Source organism: Pelodiscus sinensis, chromosome 10 (assembly GCF_049634645.1).
Source record: "Pelodiscus sinensis isolate JC-2024 chromosome 10, ASM4963464v1, whole genome shotgun sequence".
Classification (NCBI taxonomy): domain Eukaryota; kingdom Metazoa; phylum Chordata; order Testudines; family Trionychidae; genus Pelodiscus; species Pelodiscus sinensis.
The window spans coordinates 54552780-54567144 of NC_134720.1; the positions used below are offsets into that span (position 1 = coordinate 54552780).

At 57.7% G+C, this 14365-nt stretch overlaps 1 long non-coding RNA gene across 7 annotated transcripts in view; it reads left to right on the forward strand.

Moving 5' to 3' along the window:
• The window catches only part of LOC142830822 (uncharacterized), a 74275-nt gene that overhangs the window by 21948 nt on the left and 37962 nt on the right, over nucleotides 1-14365 (forward strand). The window contains exon 4 of one of the 7 annotated variants that reach the window (XR_012906338.1): nucleotides 795-4468. The exons of the other annotated variants lie outside the window; for them this stretch is intronic. This is a non-coding gene — a long non-coding RNA (uncharacterized LOC142830822). Of the gene's footprint in view, nucleotides 1-794; nucleotides 4469-14365 lie in introns of those variants that run through there. 7 annotated transcript variants of the gene reach the window in all.

Consider the following 14365-nt stretch of genomic DNA (forward strand, 5'->3'; position numbering starts at 1 on the left):
ATGAAGGTCTCACGTGCCGCAGCCCGGCTTCACTGCCAGTTGTTCTCTCAGGCAATTGCAGGGCGTTGCTTTAGGGCTGCACGGATTACCCATAGAGAGGGGCAGGCCCCACCAGCACTGACCCTGCGTCGGCTCAGCCAGGGTTTCCATGGGGTGCAGCTTCCAGCAGCCATCCTGGGAAGCAGCAGAAAGGAAATGACAAGGGGGTGAGTCACTGAGCCGGCTGGCTGGGGGTCAGGGAGCTTGCAGCGAACCGCAGTTGCGCCCTGGTCGGCCGGCGGGAGCTGGACGTGGCTGAGGCGCGCCCCGGGCAGCTCAGGGGGGAGCAGGAGGAAAGATCAGGAGCTGGGCTTTACGCTCCGGGGGCAGCTAGTGCTTGTGACAGAGGCAAGCGGAGGTTCTGACCACAGCCTGGGTCTCCCCCCGGAGCACTGGCCTGCAGGGGGCAAGAGAGGAGCTGCAGGCCGGGCAGGGGACCAAAGGGATGTGGTCAGAACAGGCTGTTGCCATGGCACCCTGGCCCAGCTGGCGACCGGAAAGCCCCGAGGGAGATTGTCAGTCCGAGGCGGGGACAGAGGGTTTTCTGGAAGCGTCTGTGTTGCTGCCATCCCCTGCCAGCCCCCGGGGCAGGATTCTGGTCACGTAAACCAGGCGTCAATCTTCTGAGCGTGAGCAGGTCGCACAAGCTCTGGGGGCAGAGTCGTCCTCGGCCGTGCAGGGCCCCTGACGAGCCCTTGGGAAGCTGCTGTGGGCCTGACCTCTTGCCATTAAAGTCAATGGGAAAACTCCCACAGGCGCTAAGAGACCGAAGGGCTGAGGGCCAGAGGGCTGCCTAGGAAGACCGACGGGCGGATCGAGTGACTGACTCACTGGACATGCGAGAGACGAGGTGGGGGACGATGATCCGGTTCGTTGGACGTTACAAGCTTGGAGCAGCACAGAGCAACGCTTCAGGCCGGAGGAAGATCTCGGGAACAGCCCGTGGCCCTGGAGGTGGCATGCGCTCCGTGGATTTGCACAGTCGAGTTATTTAACACCAGGATCCCTTGGAAAATGGCTTTTTATGTGAAGGGGAAAAAGCTGTTTGCATGGGTTGGTTTTCAAAACCCGAAACATTTCACCATCGGAAAAATGAAGAAAAAACCCCTCTGGTGGTGGTGTTCCCATGCTACAAAATGTCAAATTTAAAGAAAAATTTCCTTTCCCGTTTTCATTTCTAGAAAAGGCCATTTTTTATCACGTTCCAGGAACTTTTCGCCTTGCTCTATTTTAGTGCATGTTCTTCAGCGTCAATGAGTGTAAACAGCACCCGCCCCTCCCCTCCCATTTCAGTGCTGTGCCTGTGCATGGGCGTGGGCATACCGGGAGGGCTTGTCTACACGCCCCATTACTCTAGAAGACGGCGGAGTGTATGTAGACAGCCGAATCGCCCTTCCTGCTTTAACCCGTGTGTGGAGGCTCTTGCTCTGGGTGAAGAATACCTTCTTCCTAATCAGCGTAGTCTCCGGTTGGATTAGATTCATTCGGAATAAAGCCCTCTTGCTCCGGAGGAAGCGCATCCACAGGGAGCAGTGGGTGTTAAAGGAGAGCGTGCCATGGGATGAGTCACTGAATGGCAGTTCCTTGGAGCCCTGCCTATTTCTAGACCTGCTCGCCCTGGCCCTGCTTGAGGTACGGGAGTGTCCTGAACTCCCCATGCTTTGCTTTGCTCTGTGCTTCTTGCTGCACAGCCAGACCCTGTCGGAGAGCTTGTCCAAGAGACACTTCCTCCTAGTCGTTTGTGAGCGCAAGAGGTTCATGTAAACATGTGTGAGAAGAAGAATGGCCTAGTGGTTATCTTCATGCCTGGGAGTCAGGAAACCTTACTGCCACAGACAAGCTGTGTCACTATGGCAAGTGACTTAATGCCTCAGTTTACCTACACGTGAATGGGTATAACCGTGCTTGTTTAGTTACATAAGAGCGGCCAGACGGGGTCAGAACAAAGGTCCCTCCGGCCCAGTGTCCTGTCTGCCCACAGCAGCCACTTCCAGGTGCCCCGGAGGGAGGGAAAACAACAGAGAATCGTCACGCGATCCCTCTCCTGTCACACATGCCAGTGGGAACGTACACCCTGCGCCACCCGTGCCACGTGCCCCAGTTGATGCCTAGCAGCGAGGGCCCCGGCCTGGCTCTGACCGCAGCTGGACTTGTTCTCCCCGCTCTGGGGGAAAGGGGCTGAGGCAGGGGTGTTCCTTTCCTGCGGGTGATCCCCTTGCTGGTCTGTTGCCTGCTCGGCCATGCAGTGCCAAGGAGGGCGGGCCGGAGCTCTCTGCCCAGGGCACATGGAGGGGTGACTGAGCGGCACAAGCTGGGATTGTTCCTCAGGTGAGGTCAGTGTAAACAGCTGCGCTTCTCAAACGTTTTCTGCTGCCCTGTGTGTGCTGGCCGGGGGCCGTGCAGCATCACCTCACCCCTGTGGCATGTGGGTGCGTCAAGCGTGAGCCAAGCAGGAAAGGACGCCAGCTGGGCGCCTTCAAGAGTGCATCCTGCAGGCGGTCTGGAAGCGCATGTCCCCTGGCTGTCAAAGCCCACAGGGGCTGGGCATGAGCCTTTCATAAATCTTACCCTTGCCTGGCGATCCGGCTGCCTCGCGGCCTTGCGGAGAAGCACTGGGGGGCTCAGATTCTCCAGGCACTGGGTACCCCAGGGCTCCATGCCTGGCTGCTCACTGCCTGTTCCGCCGTGTTCTCCAGGCATCATTTAGCTCCGTGGAACGTTGCGTCCCTGAAAGGCAAGCGGGTGGATTGCGCGGGGGCAGCGGGGATTTCTGATGGGGACCGTGGGGTCCAAGGACCACTTGGTCGTGAGAACCAACGGCTGAAACGGTGACAGTGGCAGTCTTCTCTTTAAAGCAGGACCCCGGTGTGACGTAGTGCGGGTACCTTGCTGGTTGCTAGGCTGGGGCTGTGGGTGACCCCACTGGCTGCTGTCTGTACCACGGCCCAGCAGGTCAGGGGATGAGTCACTAGGCAAGGGTCTCCCAACCTGTCCGACCAGCTACCCCCCAGGGAGAGGAACAGAGGAAGGTGGAATGTCGCCCCTGGCTGGGGGCAGGGCTGGAGGAGAGTTAGTTTCAGTCTGGGATCATGGAGGAAGCAGCCTAGGCAACGGGCTGGAATTTAGGGGCCCAGTCTCCCGCATCTCCAGGGGGGCTGAGGCATCCTAGGCCTGCCCTGGAACCAGATTCCATCTGTGCTGTGTTGTACCCTGGAGAAGCAATAAACTCCCTCTGCTCTACTGGCTGGTGGAGTCTGTCCGTGCCATTACGGGGGTGCAGGAGGCGAGAAAAGCCCAACGCGCCATCACACCCGGACTTACCAAACGCACCCCTGCCTCCGCCAGACAAGTCCCTGCCTTAGAACAAATCACTAACGCAGAAGCGCTGGGCTTGATGCAGAAATGCCTAGGGGAGGGGTCCGCTGGTCCATGCAGTGCAAAGGCTGTAAGAGAATCGGAACGGTCCCTGCCCGCCCTTCCCAGCCAGGATACGTCTCACTGCATTTTTGACCGGTGACGGTGCGGAATGAACCCAGACTGCGGTGTCCTCCCCTGAATAGTTACATCCACCTGCCTGCGCAGGAGCATAGGAACCTCAGGCTGGCTCAGGCCCACGGCCCGTCTGTCACGTTACTGGATTTTGAGGGGAGCAGCCAGATCACTGATGCACCCATAGGTGGAAGTGTTGGCCCCAAAAATGGTATAGAAGGGGGCCATGTGGGGTGTTGAATAGAAGCTCACTGTCTGCTGATCCTATGTACACTGGTCATGTGACTGTATAATGTCTGTGTGTGTAGTTAGGAGTCTGTAATCTGTGTAGATACTGAATATTTCTCTGCATGTGGTTGAGCACTGGGCAGGGCCCGGCCTATGGACATGCTAATTAGCGAGGCCCTGTGGGACAATGGCTCTCAATGGGCCAAGGACACACCTAAAGAATGAATGGTGACTCATACCTAAGGGCTACCAGCAGGGAACACAGAGGAATGAGCCATGGGCCAGGTGACCTGCTGTAGCCAAGAAGAGGCCAGGAAGGAGGGATAAATAGGCCATGTGGTGGACTCCATCTTGGTCTTCAGCTCAGCACTTCATCCCAGAGGCAGCAGTGCAGGGATCGAAGAGCCCGGAAGACCTGTGAACCCATCCTGATCCTAAGATGTGCAACAAGGACTTTTAAACCAGCAGCTGTAACATCTCTGCTAGAGCCTGCATCGAGGATTGGGAGATTCGATGCATGTAATGTACTATCCTTTAGCAACCTTACTCTCATGCTTTTCTTTATTGTGGTAATAAACCTTTAGATGTTAGATGCTAAAGGATTGGCCCAGCGTGATTTGTGGGTAAGATCCAGAGGGTAAATTGACCAGGGATCTGTGGCTGGTTTCTTGGAACCGGACAGGACTTGTTTGGGGTAGGTGGGATTGGGTGCTAGGACCCCCCACCTGTGTATGAGGCCCGGGGCCATCTGGGGCACGGATATTGCTGGGGTGTTGGAGGGGTTTTGCTCGGGAGGCTTCAGGCAGGCAGCTGAAGCGCTCTGTGGGACTGGTTTGTGGCCTGTTTGGAGAGGTCACCAGTCTGGGGGCTGTAAGGAGCCCCGGATTTGAGCAATTCGCCCTGAGCGGACGCCCTCAGCTGTGCCCAGAAATGGCCCGGTCCGTCACACTGTCTCACCAGGATCCTCTCTCTGAGGCCCTTGTACCAGCTACATCCAAGGAAGGGCGAGAGCCGGCGACAGATGTGTACTCTGCTGCCTATGAAAGTCCATCCTAGCCCCTAACCAGTGGAAGGTGATGTCAGCCCGGGACAGTGAGGTTCTCCGCACCCTCCACGACACTTGTGATCTGACGTGAACTCTTCAAGCTCTTGCTTGCTTCCAGATGACTGGCCAGTCCTCCTTGGCCAGCCTGGCACAGTCAGAACGTGCTGTTCTCCAAGTGTTTCTTCGATTGCTCCTGCCTGTCAGACGAGGCCCCAGAAGGCCGCGGTTTGGCTTTGAAAAATCAAACCCAGAGGGGAGTCTGTAGCGAGGTGCCGTGGAGCCAGAAAGCTTGGCGGGGAGGGGGGGTGCGGGGTTGGGTCGTGGCTCATCTCTATACGGGGCAGCACGGCGAGCGTGCGGGATACTTTGCAACCCCAGCAAAGAACGATTTGCATCGAGGCTCCGTTTTATCTGAACCACTGGAGTTCAGAGGGTTTGAGTAAAAGGTTCTCGTTTCCGCTCATCTCTGGTCGGCTGTTTGGAGTCGAGCAGTAGCCCGAGAGCGGTCGGAGTTTGTGTGATTTAAATGACAAGTCCATATAGAGAAAGAGGCAAGACTCTGAGATAATGCAAATATCCTAAATCTGTGTCTCTACCATATCCTGAGCTACGGTTGCCAGGTGTCCGGCATTCACCCGGACAGTCCGGTATTTTCAGCTCCTGTCCAGTAAAAAAATTCAGAGAATACCGGACACCTGAGATGTCCGGTATTCTCTGAATTTTTCCCCGGCCAGGAAGCAAAAATGCCGGGCACCTGGCAACCCTACAAACACTCAGCACCCGGCCTTCTCCTCCCCAGCTCCCCTTTGGCCCCCAACACCCCGACCCCAGCCCCCATGCTTACCTGGTTCCCCAAGGCTGCCGGCACAAAATGGCTGCTGGCCAAAAGACCTAGGGGAAGCAATGCTTTCATAGTGCTCAAGCGCTGCCCTGTTCCTATCCCTGCACTCACTCTTAAAGGGGACATGCTGTTTTAATGCTGTTTAAATTTTTTTTTCTTTCTTGTATTTTTTGCTCAACAACTTTGATCTCCCTCCCCCCCTTTTTTCCCCCTTCAACAGAATTTTTTCCCGTTTTTTTGGGGGGGGGGTCGGTATTTTTGCTTCAACCATCTGGCAACCCTATCCGAAGCCCATGTGAGCTGGGAATTTATAGCAAAGGAGCTTTTAGAATTCCCAGGCTTGTTTTTACTGTTAACAAATGACCAAGAGCCTTTTGAGCAGGCAGGATTTGAATGCCTCCTAATGCTCCTTAATGTTGTCTCTCCGATTTCCAACTGCTGCTTCCTAAACCCTAGACTTCCTTCAGCAGGGCAGACCTGAGGATGTGCAAATTAGGAACTGACATGAACAAGCCGGCCAAGATTCCCAGCCTTTTAATAAGGCTCCTTGCACGCTGAAAGAGACCTTTCATCGAAGAGTCACAATCGCGTCAATGACTTGAAAACCGGGCTCACCACTGACAAATCGAATCCATATTTTCTTTGGTTTTTTAGCCAATGGCTGGAGGTCTTGCCTCAAGTGACTTGCCTTCTTTTGAGCAGCTCGTGTAAAATGGTGTCCTTGTGATCCTGCGGAAGAGTTACACAACAGCACAGCTCTGCGAGAAGAGAAAACCCCAAGTACGCCCAAAGGAGAGATCAAAGCCAAATGGGTTCCTTCGTGGCTTTCATGTTAGGGTTTTTTTTTAATAGTTTCTTCTACTTCTTTTCCATAATCGGAGACTTGTATCCCTTTTCCTTTGTATTCAGGCTCAAGATCAAACAAGACAGACATCTGTGTGGTATTTTTTCAATAATTTTATTTGTGGTGGGAACGAAGAGGTTTGGGAGGGAAATGAAAATAATGAAGGTGGCCAAAAAAATCACATAACTTTTCCTTCATTGACGTGAATGTTTGGGCCTGTCTGTTTGGTCCAAGGAAACAATCACAGCTGATGTAGACTGGAGAGATACTGATCTGAACTCTGGGCCTGAAAACCTCAAGTATTTGTTTTTTCCTTCTCTAAAAGACGTCTCCATTTAGCTGCATGGAACGTTGTGTCCCTGTAATGCAAGCGGATGGATTGCGCGGGTGCAGCTGGGATTTCCGAATGTTACCGTGTGGGGTTCAATGCACAACTCGATCATGAGAACAAAATGCCGATGTTTGAAACTGTGAAACATTTCACCCTTCTCTTTAAAACAGGCCCACAGTTTTATCAACCCCACCCCTGCCTCCCGCCAGACAAGTCCCTGTCTTAGAATAAAATATACTGAAACAGAAGTCATGGGCTAGAAGCATGGATTACTGGACGGGGGGGTCCTCTTGTCCATGGGCTTCAGAAAATTGTAAGATGATCACAGTGATCCCTCCTGCCCTTCCCAGCCATGACATTCCCGGGTTTTATTGTTCGCTTTATTTTGGTCTGGCTCTTTTGCAAAATGGGCCCACGTGTACAGAAAGGAAATTAAAAGTGAAAACTTTGAATGCTGAGAATTGCTCAGTGAATTGCAAGTATTTCCCGCAACCCTAATGTTTATATTAGATCATTCTAATACTAGATTTATTAGCTTGGTGCTTTCTGAGCATTAGGAGCTTTTAAGGCTGACTTAAGTTGGGCACCTGAGAATCGAGGCAGCCAAAATCCATCGGGAATGTTGAAAAACTTGGCTGCTGTTTTTCGTAGAGTTGGACCAGAACCAGATGACTGAGTGGCTGGGCTGTTCAGATCCAGATGGAAGGCTTGTACATTGGCACCTCTCTGGGCCACTGAAGTGGAGATGGGGCTATATGCGGTAAAGCCCTAAACACACGTGGCATGGTAGTGCCAGAACGTTCTGGCTTTTGTGGGGAAACAGGCTCCATTTACTGTTGGATCAGGTACCTCCTAGAGAGACCCCTGTTCCTTCTCCCACGAGACCCCACTCACACGAACCCACGTGGCAGAGTCTGTGGGCGCAATGCGTGTGGCCAAAAGATGAATGCCCACACTGCGCAGTGTCGCGGAGGAGCACGATGGGAAGGGTTTCCTGTCAGGGAAATGGATGATGCGTGCAAAGGATGGCGGGAGACCTGCTGTCGTTTTGGACTAGTGCGTTCCCTGTAGAGTGCCAGGCTGTGGTTCTGCAAAGCACTCAACTGCATGTTTCACTTCAAGCTTGCAGTTAAGCACCAGGCCGAATGGGGCTTTAGGTCGCTGGCGGCGGGTTTGTCCCACCTGCCATACCTGTGTGTACGCTGCACTTAATTGTCTTGCATTTTGTCTGGTGCACAACACATGGAAAGCAAGCAACTCAGCCCTGTGTTTATAGACACACACGGATCCTTGCGCCTAGCCACTGTCCTGAGCCTGGAACGCCACACCTAAGCGCACGGCAGCCTCCCAAAGAGCGAAGTCCTGGGAGTCCACCTTCTCTTGAGCCGGCTCCGCGGCTCCATGTCCTCGGCCCGTCCTTAATCAAGTTACCGTCTCAGCCGCTGTCCGGGCCAGCGGGGCCCGTCGCTCTTCTCAATGAGAGAAATTTGCAGACAAATTTCTAGCAGCAGGAAGTGGGAGCTCTCCTGCCTGGCTGGCTGAACGGTGCCTGTGACCTCGGCGCGGCCTCCTGCGGACAGCGCCTCCGGCGAGCACCCCGCTGGCTCAGAAGCTGCCCTTCGACAGCCCCCCTCGTAGCACGCAGCAATGGCACGTCAGGCCGACCAGGGAAAGGATCAGTGTTTATGGTCCCTCCCGCTGTCAGCAGATGAAAGGGGCGACGGGTGCCTTCGGCTGGGTGCGGGCAGGTTTGTCCCCGACGTAAGGAGTCTCAGAGCAGCGTTCTGTTTTAATGGCGTGGCTCGTCTCCGAGTGAGGAAATTGCCTCTCCCCACGCAAAGGGCCCTCCGCCGCGGCTCGCGCTTTGGGATGCAACAAACCGCTCCAGTGAGCGGCCGCGGGGAGGTTTGAAACCAGCTTCAGTGCCCCGTGCTGGGGAACCCCCCACAGCTGCAGGGAAAGCGTTGGCCCAGGCAGGGGGTGTTACCACGCACCCCCAAAATGACAACGGTGCACGTGCAGGCCGGACAAAGAGCGAGTCTGTTTGGCGGAGAAAGGGCTGAAAGCGTCTCGGCGCTGCCCAAGCTCGGCTCCATAGATCTGATTAATTTACCTTGTGACAGTCGTGACGGCAGGGGCAGGGCAGCGCCCCGGCTGAGGGCTGACCTTTCACCTGCGGGGAATGGCTGCACAATAGGGCTCCGAGCGGTCAGAGGAGTGACCCTTCCTTTCACAGCTACCTGCTGCTTCCCACAAAGCCATTGGACACGGCTTTCAGTATGATGGAGGACACCTCCAGCCCAAAGGCCCTGTGTCCCGGCCAGGGGAGCCCCGTGGACACGCAGCCTGGGCCGGACGGGCTCCGGGGATGCGGTGGAAGGGGCAGAAGGAACCCACCTCCCCCTGCACCCCAGGGGTGTGCTGTGCCGGTCGTCGATCTGTGTTACTGTCGGTATTGGCCCAACCGCAAGGCCCCGCTCAGCGTTTCCTCGGGGTGGACGCCCGGATCTGGCCGTGCACGACCAGCTGGAGACCTGGCCTGTGGGAATCATGGGCAGGAGGGAAGGTGTCCGACTCCGTGGCAGGCTCGTGAGAGGTGTGGAGACCCCTCCTGCCACAAAACCACGCAGGATTCCCTGCATGGGCACGAGTAGGGCACGGCACCGAGGCCAGGCCAGAGGGGGTCTGGGCTGGAGGAAGGGCAGGAACGTGGCTGGTGGCTCCGTGGTTCATAGACCCCAGGGGGTTGGGACACAGGAGTCGTGGCCTGTATCCGGCTGTGAGACAGCGGCCGTGGCCAGGAGGAACTGCCCTGGGCCCTGCCTGCGGGGGGGGGCAGACGAGGCAGGGCTGTTTCTCACCCTCCCGAGGCCCTTTGGGCTCTGAGGCGGGACGGAGCCGCCAGGCCGCCCGGCAGTCACAGGGCCCCGTCCGCTGGCCCAGACGAGTCGCCCTGAGGTCAGGAAGGAAGCGCTCCTTCCAGCCGGGCGCGGCGGGTGCCTCTTGGGAATGGGCTGGCAGCCCCGGAGCAGCCCGGCACACAGCCTGCCGGGAGCGCTCTTCCTCGTTCCCTGCCACCGCGCGGTGCTCCAGGCACGCCACGCAGGAGCTGCCAGAGCCTTGCCCTGCTGGGCCTGGGGGCGTGAGCCGCTGCCGCCTCCGGAGGCAACCAAAGCGGAAGCACTTCGCTGGAGAAACTTTGCAGCTTCCTGGCGGTGGGGATTGAAAGCCTGTTCAATGAGTTAACCAGTTCAACATGAAATTGAACCTGGCTGGAGTCCTCCCTGTCCCCCTCCCCCCCCCAGTGCACCATGGCCGGGCTGGAGTGCCCCCCTCACACACACACACACCACAGGCCAGGGCTGCTCTGGCCAGGCTGGTGCACCCTCTGCTCACAGCAGGCCCTGTGGGGCTGGAGCAGCCCCCTGCCTGCAGCGGGTGGGGGGAGGCTGCTCCAGCACCCGCCGGTTATTCATTCATATCCCTCGCTCCCGGCGTAACCAGCTCTCTTGCAGCTTGCGGAGTCGGTACGTGCCCCCTGGCGCTGGGACCCTCAGGCCCGAGGGCAGCCTGGAAGGGGAAACACCGCTGAAGGCGGGCACTGCACCGGGAGTTCGTGGCCTACAGGAGACCCAGTCCTGCTCCCGTGGCAGCCAATGGCAGAGCCAGGGCGCGCAGGGTGGAGTTCTGTGACACACTTGCTTGTAGTTTTCCCGCCCTGTGCAAGGTCTGCTGCACTCTGGAGCCGTCAGACAGGAGGGGATCTCCCCAGCCCCCCCGGCAGGGCAAACCAGACTGCAGCCGAGTGGTGCAAAGAGCCCACGGAGGACTGTCCCAGGCCGGGTCGCCGGCCACGCTGGGCTATGCGCGCAGCAGGGAGGGACTGCTCTCCCGACAGATCATGTCAGACACTAGAATAGGCGTTAATCTTGCCCCGATGGGCGCAAGACCCAAGCGAACGTGCAGCGCGGGGGAAGGGACGCGGGGAGTTTTATTTGTCCTGCCCAGGGCCAAATGGAAAGACTCTTTGAAGAGCGCAGCGTCTCCGTGGTTTCACAGGAAGCCACCGCAGCTCCTTGCCTCTGCCGGCCAGCTGGCCAGCTCTGTTCCGGCAGCCGGGACCTGAGACGCTGCCAGCGCACCCGGGCACCCTGCCTGCATGGGCCCAATTCTGCTTGTGGGTAAAGCCAGAGGGAATGCGCCGCATTGGGCGCCCCAGCTAATGAACGGGCAGGCTGGCCAGCCCCCTCCCCCTCCCTCTCCTCTCCTCTCCTCTCGACAGCCAGGTGCCAGAGCTCCTTCTGCAAGTGAACACGCTGCTTCTCCGGCCGTCCTCACGCTTCCAGCTTTCCAGCGGGTGCAATGCGCCATGCCTGCCCGGAGGGGCATCTGCATCTCACCCCATCTCTCTTGCCCCATGCCTCTCCCCGCCCAGCTGCTCAGGAACAGAGCGGCTTCCACGTCTTTTTTCGTAAGAAAACAACTGCTGCCCGGACCCGATTCCGACTCCCCCAGCGCTGTCCCCTCGGGGGAGATCTGTCCCCGGATTTTGTCACTGCCTAAATCTCGCCTTCGCCCTCTAGCTGGCTCCCCCTCCCCGCCCCAAGCCCTTCCCCTGCCCAGTTCCCCCACGCTCGGCCAGCAGTGAATGAAAAGAGCTGTAGAGATGATCCTCTTTTATAATCGCATGAGGTTCAACAAGGACTAGTTCAGCGTCCTGCCCTAGGGACGGAAGAATCCCAAGTATTGGTACAGGCTGGGGACCGACTGGCTGGGCAGCAGTTCTGCAGAAAAGGACCTGGGGGTTCCAGTGGATGAGAAGCTGGAGATGAGCCAACCGTGTGCCCTTGTAGCCAAGGACTTAGCGCACGAGGGGCACCCTCGGCGAGGGAGCGGCTGCATGAGCGACCCTCTTTCATCTCCATGGCCACAAGGCTGCCGGAGCCAAGCCGCTGTCCCGGGCAGGGCGGAGGTGCTCCCTGCGCCGGCAGCCCTAGAACGTGCGGGCGGGGCCAACGGGACCGTGGCAGCGCCAGGGTGGGCTGTGGAGGGAGCACCCGGCTCTCCCAGTCTGCTGAGTGCCATCGCCCCCCCCCCCCACGGGCCCTCGGCTTCACGCGCCGGCCACGCTAGCAACGCCCTCCGGAAAACGCTGCGCGGACGGAATCTGGCGACTCTGCGTGTGGGCGACGGTTACAAAGTGCCCCGCCGGCCACGCACAGAGCCCTGATGGGCCCTGCGGCCACGGCCTGCCTGCCACGGAGCCGTGCGCGTCTGCACGGGCATAGCCCAGTCCTTGCCCAGCTGAAATCCACGGGGGCTTTGACATTGGCTTCCCCGGCAGCCAGTCTGGGCCCGCGTAGCTGCTTGTAGAGACGTGAGTGGCGAGTGTACACGCAAGGGCGGTGTTTCCAGAGCACGGCATTGGCCTGTCTCCTGTTGCCCACAGCACTGGTATCTCCCCCAGCCTGTGCCCCCTGGACAGAGCTGCGAGGGGATGTTTGCTCCCTCCAGCCAGCCGCTCGGGACTTTAGACACTGCAGTGGTTCCAGGCTTTTGGGGTTCTCCCTGCTGCTGGTCTGCAGGTAAATAACCCAGCCCCACTGTTCCCAAGGTGGCGGCGGCGCTGCTGCCCCGCAGGCAGGTGATAACGCCGGGCAGACGGGTTTCTGCGGCATGTGGCATTTGCAGAAGGGGAGACCAGTTTTGCATGTGATGCATGAGCTAGACAAGCAAAGTGGATAATTATCCATCCTTGGCTGCGTGTTTTGGACCACGTACGGACCCCGGCTCCGCGCCTGTGGCTCACAGTGACTTGGGTGCACGCCTGCATGAGGGAGGACTGTACAGAAGAGGCCCCATGGTGACTCGTGTGCATTTATAGCTAGGTGTGCACTCCAGCCCCAAAGGGCAGGCCCCGAATGGCTCTTTATCCATTTGTAACCATCCAGCGCAGGCTCCCTCCAGGAGAGCGTTGGTTCCTTTGTCAAAGTTTGTGGCCGTCTCTTATCTCTCCCCGCACGCTGCTGCACTTGAGGCTGTGGGTTAATAGGCCGTTCAGCACTGGAAGGTGCCCTTCTTGGCTTGGGCAGGTGCAAGCTGTTTGTAAGCTTGTGGAAAGGGACATAAATCATTCCTAAGGGACGTCTGGGAACCGTCATAACTTATCGGCTTTTTTATCAACTTGAAAGGGCCCCTCAAAGAAATACCTGCGAGGCTAAAGGAATGATTTGTGAGTTAAGCAGTAACCTATTGTTTCCCCTCAAACATGCTGGCCAATGGTTCCTTGATATGCATCTGAAAATAAATAGTTAATAAAGGTGTTTTGATTGGGACATCTGTTGCAATTCTGAACATTGGGGCTTAATTACTGACTGAAGAATCAGCTCTTCAGAAGGTTTGGGGGACAGAGATTGATGGGGGTCACCAGGTTACTCAGAGTAAAATCTTAACCCTTATCTGTAAAATGCAGTGTCCAATTGATTTTCTCTGGACCGTTGCACACAGCACACGGCAGTCGAGCCAGGAGGGGCGTGGCAAAACCGTGTCCTTTTCAGCATGCTTCCAGAACGACCCATCGGGAGCCTTTGATTCCCAGAGAGCGGTGCTGCAAGCAACCCGTCCCCTCCAGAGCCCCGACGCGCAGATGGGGCAAGGGGAAGACTTTCCATTCACCAGTTTTCTGCTCCAGTGGGAGAGGGTTCGCGCTCGGCAGGGAACCCAGGCGCACGCAGCAGAGCTGGGGAGCTAACACCGCCCCGGGGGGTTCAGGCAATTGAACATTCCCGTAGCCCAGGGGCCTCCAGCCTTTTCAAGCGCAAGGTCACTTGTTGAATGTAAGTGCAACGTACGATCTACCTCAGAACCCAAATACCCAAGGCCCCGCTGCCTTCGTGCCCCTTCTCTGAGCCCCGCCCCTGCTCGCTCCGTCCTCCCTCCCTCCCGCCCCCCATTCTCTCTCCCCCTTTCACCAGGCAGGGGCAGAGGGTTGGGGTCTGGGGCTAAGGGATTCAGAGTGTGAGGGGCTCTGAGCTGAGCCTGGGGCAGGGAGTTGGGGTGCAGGAGGGGGTTCTGGGAGGGAGTTTGGGTTCAGGAGGCTCAGGTCTGGGGCAGGCGCTTGGGGTTCAGGACTGGGGCAGGGGTTCAGAGCTGGCTCCAGCTGGGCCCTGCTTACCACAGGTGGCTCCTGGGTGGGGGTGCAGTGGGGCAGAGCCAGGCTCACCCCTGCCCTGGCCCCGAACCACTCCCAAAGGCAGCCAGCACACTGCCTCCATCCCAGGCCCTGTTGTGCCCCTCGCCCATTCTGTGGAGATAGGATACAGGGTGGGAGGGGGCACCCTGACGTCAGCGCCCCCCTCCCCTGCTCTGCACAGCAAGCAGGAGGCTTCGGGGGGCAGGAGTTGCACAGCAGTGGGGGCGGGGGCAGCTGAAATGCTGCACTTGAGACCCTCTTGGCCAGAGCATCAGGATCCCCTGCCAGAGGTTCCAGATCTAGCGGTAGATCCCGATCGCCGGGCTGGTGACCTGCCATAGAAAGTCTCAGCGGGG